The following is a 20,741-nucleotide window of genomic DNA, read 5'->3' on the forward strand; positions in this document are numbered from 1 at the left end:
GCTTGAGCTTTTTGGAGTCCAACTTGGGGCAATTTTAGTCGCTGGATTTATTCTAGCCACTATGTTTTGGCACCTTGATAATATACCAAAAGGTGTTCAAGAAAGGCTTAGATTCTTCATTTTTGTCATGTCTACAACATTCTACCCTTGTGCAGATGCTACACATTTTCACCCAAGAAAGGTACATTTTCATTAGAGAAGTTGCATACAATGCTTGCACAATCTTTCTACATTTTGTCCTATTCATTAGTTGCATTGCCTTTTTTATTATTCTTCTCTTTAGCCTTCTTTACAACCACTTTCAGGGCCATCGACCTTGATGATGGATCGTCAAGTTTCTTCTTCTACTTTTTGATAATATTTGTCTTGTTTTTGGGCCAGAAGTTCTTTTGTCACTTTCCTTTTCTACGTTCCTCGATTAATGCTCAATTGCGCCGTCATCGTTGCAATCTTAGTATATTTTGTTCTATTCAATGGCTCCTTCATAATCCAGGATAGAATTCCTCTTTACTGGATTTGGTTTCACTACGTCTCCCTCGTCAAATATTCATATAACGTAATTCTACAAAATGAATTCCAAGATCCGGCAAAGTTTTTCGTCCAAGTAGTTCATGTTGTGCTAGGCTATATATATGTAGTTAAAGAGTTGTTTGAATATGGAACAAACAAAAATAAAGTTTAATCCACAAGAGCTTGACTAAACATAATAAATATGGGACTAAAAATGTAGTATGTATATTACAAATGAAAAACCAAAAATAAAACCAAGAAAGGGAGAAGAAGAAAAGAATAGTTCGAGACAAGTGAATTTCACTATTTTCTTAAGACAAAATTGCCCCGCTGTGATGCTTACGGTTCATGGCACTTGTCTTTTAAGATGCAATGGATTCAACTTGTGGTAAAAGTACTTCAAACTACAAGTTATAGCGAACTTTTGACAAAGTTCTCTCTTTATAAGAAGAAAACGACTTTTAAATGAATTTCAGAGAAGTTTTGCAAGAGTTTAATGTAATGCTTAATGCAATTATGATATGAGATGCCTTATAGACGTCAAAAGGGTCATATTTATAGAGGATGAGAGGTTGTGGGCAAAGTGTTGCATGCCAAACCTTGCAATATTATGAACAACAGTATCACTTGTTGTCGCTAGCCTGTCGCTAACATCTCACTCGAATGTCATTGTCAAAATATTTACAAAAAAATTTTCGCCCTCCTATCACTCCAGCGATAGGTGAGTGATGGAGTTGGGCAATTTTCAAGCCCAAATTTCTTCAAATTTTCTCTTGAACTTTGGACAGCAATTTTTTATTCATCAGAATTGGTTTCAAGATTCCAAAAGTATCACGATGATCTACTCGATGAGTAGAACAAGTGGTTCTACTTATATTTGTAACTTGAACATCGGATCGAGTCTTAATATTTGACCGAAATTAACACAAAAGTCACTTTTTTCACTTTTGATTTTAACACTTAACCAATTTTTCTTAACTTTCAAATCAATTTCCAACAATTTCCCATATGAATGGAAATTCAAATATACATATGCAATACGAAAATATGATGCATTGTAGAAAAAGTGGAAAAATATTGCATCAAGTAAGGTAGCTTCCGGCTTTGATGTCTTAAACAATTCAGTCATTAGTATAAGCCAAGACAACAATGCTGACACCGACGTCTTCCTCAATTCGTTAATAGTTCTCAAGACTTAGTTACCTAGGTTTTATAAGTGTTTAGAGAATTTTAACCTGGAACAATTCTCATTGAAGCGGCCCCACTTCGCACTTATATAGGTGACATCCTATTAAGAGTATCCTACCCACTCCACTTGACTTTAGTCAAGATATATGAATCATTAAAAGAATATCCTAACCTCTAACCACTCTGCAGAAAGTACTTTAACATCCTGCAAATGAGTTTGGAAAATAATTTCCTTAGTGCTTCATGGAATCCTCATAACACAGTTGTCTCTTTGAACCAAGATCTTGAGTTCTTCTATCAACAAGGTAGGGTTACCACTCTTACGTAGTATGCTTCAATCTCATTCCTCTTGATAGACCACGTATTTGATCTCTAGGAAAACCTTTCAGTAAGTGGATCCACAATATTTTTTGATTTTACATAATCTATGGAAATGATGTTGTTTGATATTAGTAGCTTATTGGTATTGTGTCTACGACGTATATATCTAGAGTCATTATACATGCTACTTCGACCCTTCCAACAGCGAATTGACTATCACAATGTATACTTATTGTAGGTACCGGCTTAGGCCAACATAGATATCTTCCAAAAAGTTACGAAGTCATTCTACTTCTTCTCCTGCCTTATCCAAAGCAATGAACTCAGATTCTATCGTTGATCGAACTATACACATTTGCTTTATTGATATTCCATGATATAGCAGCTCCACCAATGATAAATACATAACCACTAGTAGACTTACAATCCTTCATGTCAGATATTCAATTTGCATTACAATATCATTCCAATACCACAGGTTATTTTGAGAAGTATAATCTATAGGTTAAGGTACATGTCAAGTACCTAAGAATCTTTGTTAAAGCCTTCCAATAATCATGGCTTGGATTACTTGTGAATCTACTAAATTTATCCACAGCATAAACTATGTCCAGTCGAGTACAATTCGTAATATACATTGGATTGCCTATTACCTATGAATACTTTAGTTGTGACACTCATTCACCCATATTTTTGACTAAGTGTAAACTTGTGTTAATAGGGGTTTTCACAGGACTTTCTTCAAATACGTTATATCTCTTAAGTATATTCTCAATGTAGTGAAATTAAGAAAGTATAATTTCTTTTGATGTTCTAAAAATTTTAATCCTTAATATCACATCAACCACAACCATATCTTTCATATCAAAATGCTTCGTTAGCATTTTCTTGGTGTTTAACAACATTTCGTAACTATTGTCTATTATCAACATGTCGTCTACATATAGATATAAAATCACATATGCATTTGGTATATGTTTTATGTATGCACACTTATTACACTCACTTATTTTGAATCCGTTTGACAACATCGTTTTGTCAAACTTTTGGCTCCTTTGTCTAGGAGTTTGTTCCATCCATACAATGACTTAACAAGTTTACACACCTTGTGTTTTTTAGGAGAGACGAACCCATCAAGTTTCTCACCATTTATCACACACATTTGATGAATTTTAAGATTGTGTATTGGTGTAATTGCAATTAATAGCCTTATCGATTCTTTTCACGGGTGAGTAAGTATCAAAGAAGTCAAGTTCTTTCTTTTACCTATATTCTTTGGCAACCAATCGAGCCTTATATTTGTTATTGGATCCATCAAGCTTCAACTTCCTTTTCAATATCCATTTACACTCTAAAGGCTTCTCTTCAAGAAGGAAATTAACCAATTCCCATATATGATTTTGCATTACAGAATCTATCTCGTTATTGATAGCTTCTTTTCAATACCGTGCTTTCGGTGTAGACAATGTTTCAATGAAAGTCTTAGGGTTATTTTTTACATTGTAGACATTCTAGCCCTTTTACTACGTATTGGTTCTTCCTCATTTGAAGTTCCATTTTGTAGTTTCATAAGTTCTTTTATTCGAACATGGATTTTCCTTTCCTTTACAAGGAAAAACATTCTCGAAGAATGTTGCATTCCTCGATTCAATTATAGTGTCCTCATATACATTTTGAATTTTAGATTTGTGTACAATGAAACTATATGCACTACCCTTATTGGCATATCCAATAAATATACAATCAATCGTCTTGGGACCAATCGTCATTTGCTTAGGCTTAGGGATTTGAATCTTAGCCAAACACCATCCCACATTGTCAAGTGTTGGTATGACGGAGGATGACCTTCGGATAGTTCATATGGAGTTTTTTTTTTCTTGAGGGGGTATCCTATTAAAGAGATTATCTGTCGTTAAAATAACTTCTTCCCACAAGTTCTGAGGTAACCTCGAACTTAGCAACATTGCTTCATTATTTCTTTAACAGACCGATTTTTGCACTCAGCAATACCATTTGATTGATAAGAGTAAGGTCCCGTTGTTTGATGAATAACTTTTGCCTTATAATATTTAAAGGTATCCAATGCTTAGTTTTTATTTCTTAAAAGAAAGACATAACAATACACTATACAATCGCCAATAAAAGCCACAAAGTATCTTTTACCACATCTAGTTTGAATGAATTTCAAGTCACATATATCGCTACATATTAATTTCAAAGGTGTAATGTTCTTTTGAACCGAATGGAATGGTGTTTTAGCCAACTTTGCTTCAACACACACTTCACATTTATGATTAGGATCTATCTCAAGTGCTGGAATTAAATTTTGATTCGTAAGTTTACGTAAAAACTTATAATTCACATGTCGTAATCGATGTCACAAACAAAACAACTCAAGCATATAACTGGAATCTGAATTTTTTATTCATAATGCTTTTCCTTAGTACAATAGTAAGAATGTTCATTTTGAACATTTCATCATACATTATTCTTTTCTTACATATATCTCATTCTTAATGAGCATAAATTTATTAGATACAAATATAAGTTTAATACCATTTTTACTAAGTAAAGACCCCGGCACAAGGTTCTTTCGTATGTCCGGCACATATAGGACATTGTTGAGGACGAGATCTTTACCGGATGTCATATTCAAAGTGATTTTTCCTTGTCCTTCAACTTTAGAACTTGCAGAGTCCCCATAAATAGTTGTTCTCCGTCTAGTTCTTGATAGTTGGAGAATTTCGCCTTATCTACACACTCATGATGGATAGCACAAGTGTCAACCCACCATTCCCTTAAGTTTCCAAAATTATTGCACTCAAAAACCACTATAGATAGATTCATCTTTTGCATCCCTTCAGAAAAGGTATCTCTTTCAACCATGTTGGCTTATGCATTTTTCTTCGGCTTTCGACATTCACTTGAACGATATCCAACCTTTCCATAGTTGTAGCAATTTCCTTTTAAACTTTTTAACCTTCTTGGAGTTGTCTCTCCATGGTGCTTCACTGGAGATTTTCTGATCTTGTTGACAACCTTTGAAATGGTTTCAATAAAGATTGCTCCAAGTTGGATAATAAACCTTCTCTCGCTTTTCCTATTGTCTTCTTCAATCCTCAAACAGACTATTAACTCTTCCAAGTTCACCTCATTATGTGTGTGCTTGAGATAGTTTTTGAAATCTCTCCACATAGAAGGAAGTTTCTCGATGATGGCTGCAACTTAAAAAGATTCACTTAATTCTATCTTCTCGACATGGATGTCATGTAATAGAATTTGAAATTCTTGCACTTGACTGTGCATCGTTTTGGAATCCACCATCTAGTAATCCAAAAATTTGCCTACGATGAACTTCTTTGTTCGGCATCCTTGGTCTTGTACTTCTTTTCCAATGAATCCTACTGATCATTGGCAAAGTTCTTTGAAATATACATTCCACAAAGTGTATTGTCTAAACCATTTAAAATGTAATTTTTCCATAGGAAGTCGAGTGCTTCCATGAATCCAATGCAATAATCAATTCATGATTATTTTCTCCTTCTTATATGATTGGTGCAGCCTCCTTTAGAAATTTTGCTAAGTTTAGAGTGGTAAGATAGAACAACATCTTCTATTACCATCTCTTGAAATCCATGCCTCCAAACTTTTCGATTTTTTCCTATGCGGTATCGCAGTATTTTGAAGTGTATAGCCAATGGCGGAACCACATTGTTCGTACCATTTTGACTCCAAGTATGTAGTCATTTCTGTTACACAAACAAAAGTTTAATGCAGCAACAAGGAAATGAATTACAATTTATGCCTATTCTAAAAATGAAGAACCAATTGTTTCAGAAACGACAACATACACAAAAATTTTATCTTAAGATTGTTGTGTCGGGCTATATATGCAGTGAAAGTATGGACCAAACAAAAACAAAGTTTAATCCACAGGAGTGTGATTAAACACAATAAATTTGGGATTGTAACTATAGCATGTAAATTACAAATGAAAAACCAAGAAAGGAAGAAAAAGAAAGGAATAATTCGAGGTAAGTGAATTTCACATTTTCTTTAAAAGAAAGTTGCCCCGCTATGATGCTCATGATCCATGGCACTTGTCTCTCATGATACAATGAATTCAATTTATGATAGAAACACTTCAAACCAACAATTACAATGAACTTTCAACCGAGTTTTCTCTCTATAAGTAAAAAATAGCTTTCGAATGAATTTGGGAGAGGTTTTGCAAGATTTTTATGTAATGCTTAATGCAAGTATGATATGGAATGCCTAATAGATGTCCAAAGGGTCCCATTTATAGATGATGAGGGTTGTGGACGAACTGTTGCATGCCAAACCTTGTAACCTTACGAGCAAAAGCATTCTTTGTTGTCGCTAGCCCATCACTGCCTGTCACTGACGTCTCAATGTCAAAATATTTACAGAGAATTTCATCCACCTGTTGCTAGTCTATTGCTCAAGTGCCAGCCCAACCGCTCGAGCGATAGGCAAGTGACGAAGTTTGACAATTTTTCAGGCCAATTTTTCTTTACTTTCTTTCTAACTTTAGAATGCAATTTTTCATTCATCCAGAATTACTTTCGAGATTCCAAATACACCACGACGATCTACTCGACGAGTAGAACAATTTGGTCAATTTACATTTATAATTTGAAAATCGGATCATGTCCGAATATTTGGTTGAAATTAACACGAAAGTTGCTTTTTTCACTTTTGATTTTAACACTTAAACCAATTTTTCTTAATTACAACAATTCAAGCTTTTGACAACATACCGTTAGCCATAGTGCCATTAGCTTTGAAGAAGAGGCTTCATAATCACTTAAATAGTTCTCTGGGGATGAAGATTACAAGCATGGCTTGTGTAACTACAAGTACTGATATAATGCAACAGGAAGGATTACGAAGTTGAGCAAAAGGGGTTTTTTATAGATTACAATTGAGTTGAGATTCTTCTTTAGGATTTTCTTCTACGTCTTTTCGTCGATGGAAAGCAAGTACAAGAGCAGGTAATCAGCTACAACAAAGAGATACACTTTGGAGGGTGGGCTTGAGAGGGAAGGAAGATGAAATTTTGATGGTGAGTGGGGTGGGGGTGTGGACATGGAGGTTGAGGTGGTTCTAGGTAAGAAAATAAAATTTTAAAGGTTTTGAGATTGTGGGTGATACAAATAAAGGGCTTGAGTATAATTTATAAAAAAAATAAAAAGTTTTAGATAACATCTATAGTTATTTCTTTTCAAATTTGGTCATTTTGATTATTTTTTAATGCCTAAACTAATGAAATTGGACGATAGGCTATGGATTGCACTTCAAATTTTATACAGGAGAGTTTTTCACAGCTCAAAGGTTGCCTTTCATACCTTAAAGTTCATACTGAAGTTTTCATGGATAACGTTTTATCAATTTATAAAACTATATTTTTTTCAAGGAAGAAATATCTGGGGCAAATGAGATTGCCAATTTTTGTTAAATGCTATGATTACAATTCCATTTTAGAATTTCCTAGGAAAATGAGATTGCCAAAACAAATTATGCATGGTGCACATTAAGCCTTTATTGTTCATCAGTCTTCAAATTTGTTTTCCCCTAAATAATTTTGAACCACAAATTCTCTAAAAAAAGAAAAATACTATTTTAAAACTTATTTTCCAGAAACATTTTAATCGGCATCGAACAAGGGCTAACTATGATGACTCCGATCCTTTAAGTTTTAAGGTTTCTTTAAAAATCTATAGTACCTAGATCAACAACATAGCTCCTTAAGCCCTTATTTGGGCTCTCTTTTTTTTTTCAACATACATTTTTTAAAACTCGTTTTCAACCATACGTTCTTTTACAAAATAATACTACACGTAAATTTAAAACGTTTTCTTATTTTTTAATCACACATTCTTTAAAAAATCACTGTTTGAAAATATATTCTCCCAAAAACCTCAATAATATTTTTTATAAATAGTTTTTTATTAAACTTTTTGTATGTATTTAAAATAATTGAATTTAATAAAGATGGTATTAGAATCTAATGTAAACGAATATAATATTTTTAAAATTTTAAAAAATTTAATAGGGATAAATTTAAAGTGATATAGATATATAGAATGATGTATGAAAATAGTTGCTCCCATTAATTTTAACTGCACATTAACCTAAACCTTCTGCAACCGCAATCCTAGACCTTTCAATTTGATTGCAATTAGAATCCATTGGATAAAAATCCATCCATTAATTCGTTAGTCAAACAAAAAAATAATACCTTGACTCAACTTGACAAACTAAACAAGGGTAAAATGGTAAATTAATATTTTTATAATAAAATAATTAAATGGAAAATCAAGAAAAAATAAAAATAAACTTTGGACCTCACCTTCATCCACCACCCTGCACCCCAAAAATAAAAAAATTGAAACTCAGACACTGTTGACCACTGCCACCCATCCACGTGTCGTAGCACTATCAAGTAGACTTCGGATGCTATCCAATGGACTCTAACTATAGTCAAAGTGAAATGTTTGGGATTGCAACTGCAAAAATAAAAGGTTAATGTGTACAGTAACCACACCAAAGGCCACATATTGGCCAAAAAGGTATTGAGGTAAGGCTACTATTGGCCCACATATTCGATACATCGAAGGATAAGAGGGTAATTACATCTTCAAAACAATCATGAAGGTGTCTACAGGAACCACACCAAAGGTCACATATTGGCCCAAAATGTGTTGAAGTAGGGCCACTATTAACCAACTCTTAAGAAGGATGCCATTAGCCATGTATGAAAGTATGACAAGTACCAATGCTTTACCACCATATCGAGCCAGCCCTTGTAAAACCTCATGGTGGTGATTAGCCCTTGTCCTTTTGCAAGTAGGGAATAAACCATTCATCAGCGACTTCATTTTTGAATTCTGAATTGAAATCCAAAATGCCTAAGTCTTTGGCCATGACCTCATACGAGGTTGGAATATTAGGGATATATAAGGTTTGACTTCATTTTATTACTTGTACAATCTGCCGATCACTATGCCTTTGAAAGAGCACTCAAATTCCTTAGCCATGATGTCGTTTTAAGTGTCGACATTATTACGTGTTTTGATGAAACGAGCACATGTTGCTTTCAGTTGCCCTTTCCAACATGGAATTTTGGGGTTGATTGCTATGCAACATTCACATTTAGTCAATTCAACGGTATAGGGTCTAGCATAAATAAATGAAGACTTCAAAGAACCACCAAACTAGGAATGGATGGTGTCACCAATCATATGTTGGAGATTATTGGACAAATAGGGAGCCAACGGACATTTGAGTGGTGTCACGTGACACAATCTAGAACACTGTCCAATCATGTATATTTTGCTTTTATTGGTGCTCTTTCGACTCTTTAGTTCTAGAAGAGTCGACATTTTCGAGATTGCCTTTTCCAATAGGTTGTGCAACTCCAAATGATACATGGGATAGTAACTTTTGCATAATTATCTTTCAATGACTTTGTTAATTTTTCAACGTCCAAAGCCATTTGTTGAATTTGATCATTAGATCCTACCATCATTTCTGGGATCAATATTAGCTAAAGGGATTCTTCAAATGAGGTACAATCTCCCTACTTTCATGGAGAAGTGGTATGAGTAGACTTGGAGACGAATTAACCACAGGAGAGGAACCAAAATGAAAATTTTTTGCCAAGCTCTTGGATTTTTTTTGTCAAACGATAGCCCCACTTTTTAAAGTTAAATAACTCCACCTTGCCCTTGTCTGAAAACATCATCAATCATGAAACAAATCGAGTTTTTTCAATCTCGTCTAGGCTTGGGTTGCATAGAATAGTCCATCAAGTGTCTCATTGAAAGGAGTCACAATTTCTATTTTCTTTTTCCTTTTTCATAGTTGATGTAATTGTTAGAACTTTAAGAGTTTATGAAGTCGAAAGATGAAATGACAAGAATGTCCTACTGAATATACCAAGAAGTTTATGCAAAAAAATTCGTGTGCAAAAATTCGAAAATTGTTACAAATTTTATTTTTGAGAAGTGTGAGTAGATTGATTCTCTCGTGACTGCGAAATTACAAATCCTTTGATTAGTCTTGTTTGATTCTCATTAATTTAATTTATGGCTTGCTATATGATCATTTTATACAAAACATTTATACAATAAAATATTCTAAACGTATAGCAAAAATATTTTCCTACTTTTTAACCACATTTTCCTGAAAATACTATTCAAAACTCATTTTTTCCAATTAATGAGAATTAAACAGGCATTTAGTATTGCACACAAAAGGTCAAATGGCTTGAATTTTGGACTTTAAAGCTTGAATCCGACTTTGATTTGTTGAAAACTTGACTTGCTTGAGACTTGGATTTGATTTGAATTTTGGGACTTGAATTTGCACTTCAAGACTTAAGATTTGAAACTTGAAGAGGACTTTGTTTTTAAATCCTCTGACCTTAAACTTATGAGATTTTCTTCTCTTTGCTTTGGACCTTTGATTTTTTTCCAAGACTTCTTTCTGAATTTATGATTTTTTTCTCATCCTCTTATGCTATTTAAGCCCCGTTTGTTTCCCATTAATATAAGAATGAGAATGAAAAATATAGCCGTTTGGGTCCCACACAAGAGATAGAAATTCAAATATGGTGGCTTGATATGATAAATAACGGTCATATTTTTCCATTTTAATGGTCAAATAATAGGAAACAAACAGGGGCTTATAGAGATATTCATATAGCCAACTTTAATTATACTAGTTAGAGTTGAACGTGCGTTGCTCATTATTCTTAAATACTTTATAAGTGGTGTAAAAGTAATATTTAAAGATCTGTGAATATAAAAAAATAGTTAATCAAATTGTTTATGTGAAATGAATTTTTTATTTAGTGAGAATCTCTTTGTACACTATTTTTTGTGTTATTAGGGGTATGTGATTTGATTAAAACCTTTGTAGTTGTTATAGAAATTTTGCTTGAAAATGCAACATATAATTGTTCGTGTGATAATACATATTCTGGAAGATATATTCTGACATGAGGTATTGTTTGTCATTTTGTTGATTTTCATTGAAAAACAAAGACAAACAGGAAATTGTTTCTATATGAATTTGAATGGATATCCTTGGTTTCTATCTTAACATATAGGAGAAGTTTTTCAAAATTTTGTAAATATGTAAAGACAAATTAGAATTTTGAAAAAGCATATCAGATAAGAAAGTAAGTAAAATACACATCAACACACTACAAGGAAAAAAGCCTTTTCCAACATGCAAAATGCAATATTTACCAATTGCATGTTGATAAAAGGGGTCTATCGCAACGTTCAGCAAGTGTATGTTACTATTGGTTGACTATATTGAGTTTTGACAATGTTTTTTATAAGGAATGTTTCTAACAAACCCTTTTGCAACGTTCGAAGTCGGTTGTCATTGAATTTCTTTTTGTAACGTGCAATGCGCATTGCTCTTAATGTTTTAGCAATGTATGATATACCAATCCATTATTCAGTTTTTGCAGCAGACAATGCGAGTTGCCATTAGATGTTTTAGCAACGCACTCTTGAATGTTGTCATTAACCTTTTAGCGACGCCCGTTGCAGTTAAAAATTTTAACAATTTGCATATGAATGTAGACATTAATCTTTTTGCAACATGCATTGCATGTTGTCGTTAAGTATTTTAACAACACTCTTTGAACGTTGCCATTAATTTTTAGCAACGTACATTAAAAGTTGCTGTTATTTGGACCCGATTTAATCTGCTTAATTCGACTTGACTCAAATTAAAAAAAAAAAAAAAAAAAAACCTAACTTTTCATCATCTTCCTTTGATACATTCAACCAGTAGCCAAAAGAACAAGTCATTGCAAACTAAAATAGAATATGGAGCCACCTCATTTGAAATCCAAAAACTCCAGTCAACCACAGCCCAAACCACCAGACCACCATACCATTGGAAAGCCCTCATCACACACTACAATTTCCAACCATCAACTTGCTTCAAGAACACTATAATTTATCGGAAAATTAAGCCAAAATGAGATGCCCATGTGTTATAAATGGTTGAAATCACCTCCTCCGGTGACACCCATGTAATGCTCATCATCCCAAATGATTATACATGCCATGGTGCTCCTTTCCGTAGTCCACAAAATCGAAATCAACAGGCTGGCCATTAAGACAGCTTTCATGCTCTTTTTTTGGTGGCGGTGGTAGGAACCATGATCGTGGACCACCACCATAGGTCACAACTTATCATAGCGCATCTACTGGGCATATAGGTTTTTCTCAATTTGGCGTTGAAATGGAAAATTGTTCAGAATTACTAAGAACCATTTCAGTTGTTCGAACATGTTCTTGGATTTAATTTTCAGTAAGTAACTTAACTTGTTTATTTTCGATTACGTCTAATTTGGTTACCCTAACAAAATGTACCACAATAGAGAATTAATTCCTCTAATATCTTCAATTAGACATACTTTTGTGTTGTACATATTATTTCATTATAATCTTTTGGTACATAGTTCATTATAATGTTGGAAATATATTTTAACACTGCATTTGGCTCAATTAATGAAGAGCAACTCAGATGAGTCAATTTGGTTAAAAACCTTATTTCGTTTATTCAATAAATTATATGTTTGAATGCTAAAATTCATGCTAGTTATACATGTACTTGCTAACAATTTTCATGTTTCTGGTTTTGGTATTTGCAAGTTTTTCTTTCCGCATCAAATGTTTTTACCTCTTTTTTGCTTGATGGGTTTTCTAGGCCTTAATATGATTTTGGTAAATACTTTTGGATCCTTTGCCATGTCGACAGAGATGGTTCTTGGAGGATACATTATTTCAAGAGGTAAACTAATCGTCTATAGCTACCTTGTTCAATGTAATGGCTGCATTCCCTTTAAAGACCAAATATTGATATTCTCTCTCCTTTACGACTTTGATAGATCATATTCCTATGTGGTGGATCTGGGGATTTTGGATTTCTCCACTGATGTATGCTCAAGATGCTGCTTTTGTAAATGAAATTCTTGGTCATTCTTGGGATAAGGTACATATTTACACTTGAGCATTTGAGCTTAGCCGTTAAATATAAGAACTTGATTATGATTTGGTGGCACTATCGAAGGAACAAAGTTTAGGAGAGAAGATACATGTGCGTTAATATACTTTTGAATGATCCTCTTCTTCATCTGAAAAATGTTATTGAAGGTGGTAGTAAAAGAAAAATACAAAATTAAATGAGATGGTAAGGAGCTTTGTAGTCTGTCTACTGTTGGAGACGACTTATATAAACGGGCTATGTAAGGGTTAGTTTTTGATATATTTGTTCGACCAATTTTAACCCGCGGGAGCGTGATCAAAACACAATTTATATGAATGGAAATTCGGATAGGTTTTCGGTATATATAAATGTGGTAAACAATTATGCAAAACAAGAATTAAGAATGAGTAGAAATAGAGAATTATTCAAGGTGAGACGTTATCTATTTTTTTAAGACAAATTGTCTCGCTACGGTGCTCACGGTGAATGACACTTGTCTTCCAAGATACAATGGATTCACAACTTGTGGTAGTAGTACTTCAAACCACAAGAGACCGGTGAAAATTTGACAGAATTTCTCCTCTACAAAGGAAATGCATGAAAATGCTATAGAAATAGAAATGAGAGAATTGCAAAAAAAGAATGAGTGCTCAATACAATTGATGTACCCAAAACCATGTCTATAGGATCCTATTTATAGATGTAGAAAAGGTGCTAATGAAGTAGTGTAGGCCAAAATATGTATCCTTTCGAAAAGTTGCAATACTTGGCCAAAACCTGCATCCTTTCGAAACGTTGCAACACTTCATTTTTTCCACTTTTGGACCGTAATTTCTCATTCATCTGGAATTGGTTTCTAGATTCCCAATATACCACGACGATCTATTCAACGAGTAGAATAAGTTGGTCTATTTACTTTCGTAATTTGACCATCAGATCAAGTCCAAATATTTGGTCGAAGTTGACACGAAGTCACACCTTTTCACTTTTCACTTTTCACTTTTATAATTAACCATTTTTTGATTTCTTTTTAACCAATTCCAACCATCCACCACATGAATGAAAATTCAGGTATGCATATGCAAATGCGATGATATGGTGCAATGTAAAGAGGCAGCAGAAAAATATTGCACCAGGGATGGTGGCTTCTGGCCTTGAACCTTCCTTAGTGAAATGTTATCAAACTTACTCAGCTAATTGGTAAACCATAGGTTCTGAACCACTCAGCCTTTGGTGTAAGCCAATACAATAGTACTCAAAGAGATATCTTCCCTATTCTATATTTAGTTCTCATGACTTAGTTCGTTTTGGCCTTGACCCTTCTTGGTTTCATAAGTGTTTAGAGAATTCAAACCTTAAACAATTCTTATCGAAGCGGCCCCATTTCACACTTACATAGGTGATCTCCTATTGTATTCTGTCTTACTCCACTTGACTTAATCAAGATATAAGAATCATTAAAAGATAATCTTAACCTCTATCCACTCTGTAGAAAGCACTTTAGTATCATAGGAATGAGTTAGGAATTCTAATTTCCTATGTGCTTCATGGAATTTTCACAACTTAGTTGCCCCTTTGAATCAAGATCTTGGGATCTCCAGTTAACAAAGTAGGGTTACTATTGCAAAAACTCTTACGCAGTAGGTTTTAATCACATTCCTCTCGATAGGCAACGTACTTGATCTCTAGGCAAATTTTTTGTAAGTAGATCCGCAATATTCTCTTTTGATTTCACATAATCTATGGAGATAACGCTATTTGAGATCAGTTGCTTAATGACGTTGTGTCTAGGATGAATATGTCTAGACTTACCATTATACATGCTGCTTTGAGACCTTCCAATTGTCGATTGACTATCACAATGTATACTTATCGCAGGTACAGGCTTGGGCCAACATGGAACATCTTTTAAGAAATTTCGAAGCCACTCTGCTTCTTTTCTAGTTTTGTTCAAAGCAATAAACTCAGATTCCATCGTTGATTGACCTATGCACGTTTTGCTTTTTTTATTTTCATGATACAGTAGCTTCACCAATGGTGAATACATAACCACTAGTGGTCTTAGAATCCTTCATATCGGATATCCATTTCGCATCACAATATCCTTCTAGTATCGCAGGATATTTTGTGAAGTGTAATTCATTGGTTAAAGTATACTTCAAATACCTTAGAACCATCGCCAAAGCCTTCCAATGATCATGGCTTGAATTACTTGTAAATCTACTAACTTTAAAGATTAATGTAAAAATAATATTCGGTAGAGTGCAGTTTGTAATATACATAAGACTGTCAACTATTTGTGAATACCTTAGTTGTAATATGCTTTCTCCTGTATTCTTGGTTAAGTGCATACTCGGATCAAGAGGAGTTCTCGCAAGACTTTATTCAAAAACGTCAAACTTCTTAAATACTTTTTCTATGTAGTGAGATTGTGAAAGTACAATTCCATCTGCCACACCCATATCTTTCATACGAAATACTTTGTTAGCATCTTTTTTGTGTTAAGCAACATTTCGTGACTATTGTCCATTATTAACATGTCGTCCACATATAGACATACAATTATATAGGCATTCAGTGTATGTTTAATATATACACATTTTTCACATTCGTTGATCTTGAATCCATTTGATAACATTGTTTTGTCAAACTTTTGGTGCCATTATTTAGAAACCTGTTTTAATCCATACAAGTTTACACACTTCATATTTTTTGTTAGGAGAAATGAACCCTTCAGGTTGCTCCATATAAATATCATTTTCTAACACCGTTTAGGAATGTCGTTTTTACATCCATTTGATAAATCTCAAGATTGTGTATTGCCGCAATTGCAATTAACAACTTTATCGACGTGATTCTAGTGACGACTGAGTAGGTATCAAAGAAGTCAAGTCTTTCCCTTAGCTTATATCATTTAGTAACCAATCTAGCCTTATATTTATCAATGGATCCATCAGTTTCAATTTCTTTTTGAATATCCATATGCGTTCTAAAGGCTTGTTACCGGGAGGTAAGTCAACCAACTCCCACGTATGGTCTCGCATTATAGAATCTATCTCACTATGGATCATCCTCTACCATATAGGTCAGAAAATCTAGGCTAAATGTCTTGGAAGTCCTAGCACTTTTACTACGACTTGGTTCTTCCTCATTTGAAATTTCATTGGTAGTTTCTTAGAACTCATATTTTCCTTATCTTTGCAAAGAAAAATATTTTCAAAGAATGTTGCATTCCTTAATCGGTTATGGTCCCTTTGTGTACGTCTTGTATTTCATATTTGTGTACAAGAAATCGATATGCACTACTATTATTGGCGTTTCCAATAAATATACAATCTATCGTTTTAGGACCATTTTTACTTGTTTAGGCTTAGGTACCTCAACCTTAGCTAAACACCCCCACACTTTCAAGTATTTGTAGGATGGAGGATGGCATTTCCATAGTTCGTATGGTGTCTCTTTGATTTTCTTAAAATGTATTTTATTAAGAAGACTATTTGTCATTAAGATAACCTTTTCCCACATGTTCTGTGGTAAATCCGAACTTATTAACTTGACATTCATCATTTCTTTAATAATCGATTTTTATGTTCTGCAACACCATTTGATTGAGGAGAGTAGAATATCGTTGTTTGATGAACAATTCTATATTTGGAACAAAAGTCTTCAAATGGTGTCTTATATTCACCTTCTCTATCACTACAAATATTCTTTATTCATTTTTCAAGTTGTGTTTCAACTTCAACCTAATAGATTTTGAATGCATCTAAGGCTTCGTCTTTACTTCTCAAAAGAAAGACATAGGAAAACTTTGTATAATCATCAATAAATGTCACAAAATATTTCTTATCACCTCGAGTTTATACAAATTTTAGATCGCATATATTGTTATGGATCAATTCAAAAGGGGTTGTATTCATTTGTATTGAATGGAACGTTTTAGTCAATTTTGCTTCAATACATATTTCACATTTATGATTAGGATTGATTTTATGTGTCGGAATTAAACTTTTATTCATTAGTTTGTACAACGATTTGTAATTCACATGTCCTAATCGACTATGCCACAAACATGAAGGCTCAAGCAAGTAAACAAAATTTTATAGTTTTATTCACAACGACTTACTTCAGTATAATTGTAAGAAAGTTCAACTTGAACATTCCATCACACATGTATAATTTTCCTACATACATCTCATTCTTAGACAGTACAAATTTGTCGGATACAAATATAAGCTTAAAACCATTCTTACTAAATAGAGACTCGGACACTAAATTCTTTCATATATCTGGCATATGTAGGACATTGTTGAGGACAAGTTCTTTCTCGGATATCATCTTCAAAGTGACTTTGTCTTGTCCTTCAACTTTGGACTTGCAGAAATTTCCATGTATAGTTGTTTTCCATTCAATTCTTGATAGTTGGAGAACATCGCCTTGTCTGACACACATGGCGAGTAGCACCGATGTCAATCCACCATTTTCTAGTATTTACAATCACGTTGTATTCGAACATTACTGCAGATAAACTCATTTCTTGCAGCCTGTCGGATAGAGTGTCATTTGCAACCATGTGGGCTTGAACATGCTTATTTGGCTTTCGACATTGACTTGAACGATGTCCAGCCTTGCCACAGTTGTAACAATTGCCTTTGAACCTCTTAGACTTCTTGGAATTGTCTCTTCGTGGTGCATAATTAGAAGCCTTTTGTTTCTTGTTTATTGCCTTTGGTTCCATCTTAACAAAATTTGCACCAACTTGATCAATTGGCCTTCGTTCATTTTTTGGTTGTCCTCTTTAATCCTCAAGTGTACAATCAATTCTTTCAAGTTCATTTCTTTACATTTGTGCTTGAGGTAATTTTTAAAATCTCTACACATATGAGGGAGTTTCTCAATAATGGCAGCCACTTGAAATGATTCACTCAATTTCATTTTCTCGGCATGGATGTCATGCAGCAAAACTTGAATCTCTTGCACTTGGCTAATCACAGGTTTGGAATCCATCATCGTGTAGTCCAAAAATTTGCCGACAATAAACTTCTTTGTTCCAGCATCCTTAGTCTTGTACTTTGTCTCTGAAGAATCTCATAGTTCCTTAACTGATTCCTTTGAACTATACACCCCATATAGTGTATTATCCAATTCGTTTAGGATATAGTTCTTGCATATAAAGTTCAAGTATTTTCATGCATCCAAAGTAATAATCGATTCATGATTATTTTTTCCTTTTTGTATAGTCGGTGCAGTTTTCTTTAGAAATTTAGCCAAATTAAGAGTAGTGAGGTAAAATAACATCTTTTGTTGCCACCTCTTGAAGTTCATTCCTGTAAATTTTTTCGACTTTTCCCCATGTGGAATATTAGTATTATGCAACGGTACAGCCATGAATGGTACCATATTATTGGAATCATTTTGACTCGACGAAGTTTCGATAGTAGTAATTTCTGTTACACAAACAGAAGTTCAACAAAATGTTGATAATATTAGTGGAGAAATAATACACAAAGCACTATTCAAATAAAAGAATGGTTTGTCCATAATCAACCACAAAGACACAAAAAACTTGTCTTAAGTTTGTTGGAGACGACTTATAGATACGGGCTATGTAAGGGTTGGCTTTTGATATATTTGTTCGACCAGTTTTAACCCGCAAGAGCATGATCAAAGCACAATTTATATGAACGAAAATTTGAATAGAGTTTCTGTATATATAAAAGTGGCAAACGATTACGCAAAACAAGAATTAAGCAGGAGTAAAAATTGAGAATAATCTACGGCGAGACGTTATCTCTTTTCTTACGACAAATTGCCCCACTATGCTGCTCATGGTGAATGGCACTTGTCTCCCAAGATACAATGGATTTACAACTTATGGTAGCAGCACTTCAAATCATAAGAGACAGATGAACTTTAGACAGAATTTTCCCTCTACAAAAGGAAATGCATAAAAATGTTATAGAAATAGAAATGAGAGAATTACAAGAAGAAAATAAGTGTTCAATGCAATTGGTGTACTCAAAATCATATCCATAGGGTTCTATTTATAGATGTAGAAAGGGTGCAAACGAAGTAGTATGGACCAAAATATGCATCTTTTCTTAAAGCTGCAACACTTGGCCAAAAATTGCATCCTTTCGAAAAGTTGCAACACTATATTCTTCCAAATTTGGACCACAATTTCTCATTCATTCGGAATTGGTTTCGAGATTCTAAATACACCATGGCGATCTACTTGACGAGTAAAATAAGTTAGTCTATTTACTTTTGTAATTTGACCATCGGATCAAGTCCAAATATTTGGTCGAAATTGACACGAAGTCACACCTTTTTATTTTCTACTTTTACACTTAAGCAATCTTCAGTTATTTTTAAACCAATTCCAATTTCTGCTTGAAGATGTTGGTCACTTTTCCTTCCAACCACATATATGAATACGATAAGATCAATATTAAAAATCATGCAGTAGTTCCAAGTGTTTTTTCCCTGTGAATAAGGCACTCCCATTTCTTCTCAAGCATTATTTCTTCAGTATGTTTTCCCTTAATTACAATCTATAATTATTGTCTCAGGAATTGAAGCACCAAGGAATACTAGAGGACAAACTACAATTATTGAATAATATTACTGGAGCATTCAGACCCGGGGCGCTTGATGCATTGGTTGGAGAAAGTGGTGCTGGGAAAACCACACTCATGGATATAGAGGGAGTATCAATATAGCTGGTTATCCAAAAAGCAAGAAACTTTTGCTCGAATATCAGGTTACCATGAGCAAAATGATATTCATTCTCCCTGTTTGACTGTTCTTGAATGTCTTATGTTTTCTACCCGGCTACATTTGGCATCTGATATGGATTTGGAGACACAAAAGGTAAACTAAAATTCATCTAGTGTTTTTTTCTCATTCTAGCCTTGAGGTGATTTATAAAGAATCATAATATCAGGCATTTGTTGAGGAGGTAATGGAACTTGTTGAGCTTGTTCCTTTGAGTGGCGCTTTGGTTGGTCTGCCAAGAGTCGATGGACTATCAACATTGCAAGGAAAACGTCTCACCATTGCTGCTGAACTAGTAGCTAGTCCCTCAATAGTACTTATGGATGAGTCCACATCAAGATTGGATGCAAGAACTGTAGCCATTGTGATGAGAACTGTGAGGAATATAGAATTTGCAGCCATGCTGCTTCTTTGATTGATCGTTCGTTGAATCAATTTGACTTATGCTTGAAGCACTCTGTCATAGACTAACCACTTGCAAATTCTATGACTAGAAGCTGGCTTGGCAAGATGGTTTTATATTGTAATCGGAGGATATGAAAATCAACTTCCTAATTAAAAACTATCATTATTTTGTATTCTATGTTTTTTTGTTTGTTTAAGGGAAATCAAAAATTTTCTTCGATTTATTGAAATGATGTGTTCTATGTTTATTTTGTATAGATTAATGAAGTTATTAGCCATTACATGCAATCCCAAAAAATATATTTAATTTTGTTGGTTAATTTGAAATCGTTGTACAAAGAGGAAAAAAATGAAAAAAAAAAAAAAGACATACAGCAATGTTCAGAAAATGTTGCAAAAAGTAATATAAATGAAATAATTCTTTTTATATAAATAGGTAGGAAACGGCAACGGACAACGAACATTTCAAAAAAGTTAAAGGCGACAGGCAACGTAAGTTG

General features: G+C 33.7%; 1 pseudogene; it reads left to right on the forward strand.

Moving 5' to 3' along the window:
* The first annotated feature begins 61 nt into the window (after positions 1-61).
* LOC111404612 lies at positions 62-20,251 on the forward strand (annotated as a pseudogene).
* Positions 20,252-20,741: the final 490 nt, after the last annotated feature.

This window comes from Olea europaea, chromosome 11 (genome assembly GCF_002742605.1).
Source record: "Olea europaea var. sylvestris chromosome 11, O_europaea_v1, whole genome shotgun sequence".
NCBI lineage: Eukaryota > Viridiplantae > Streptophyta > Magnoliopsida > Lamiales > Oleaceae > Olea > Olea europaea.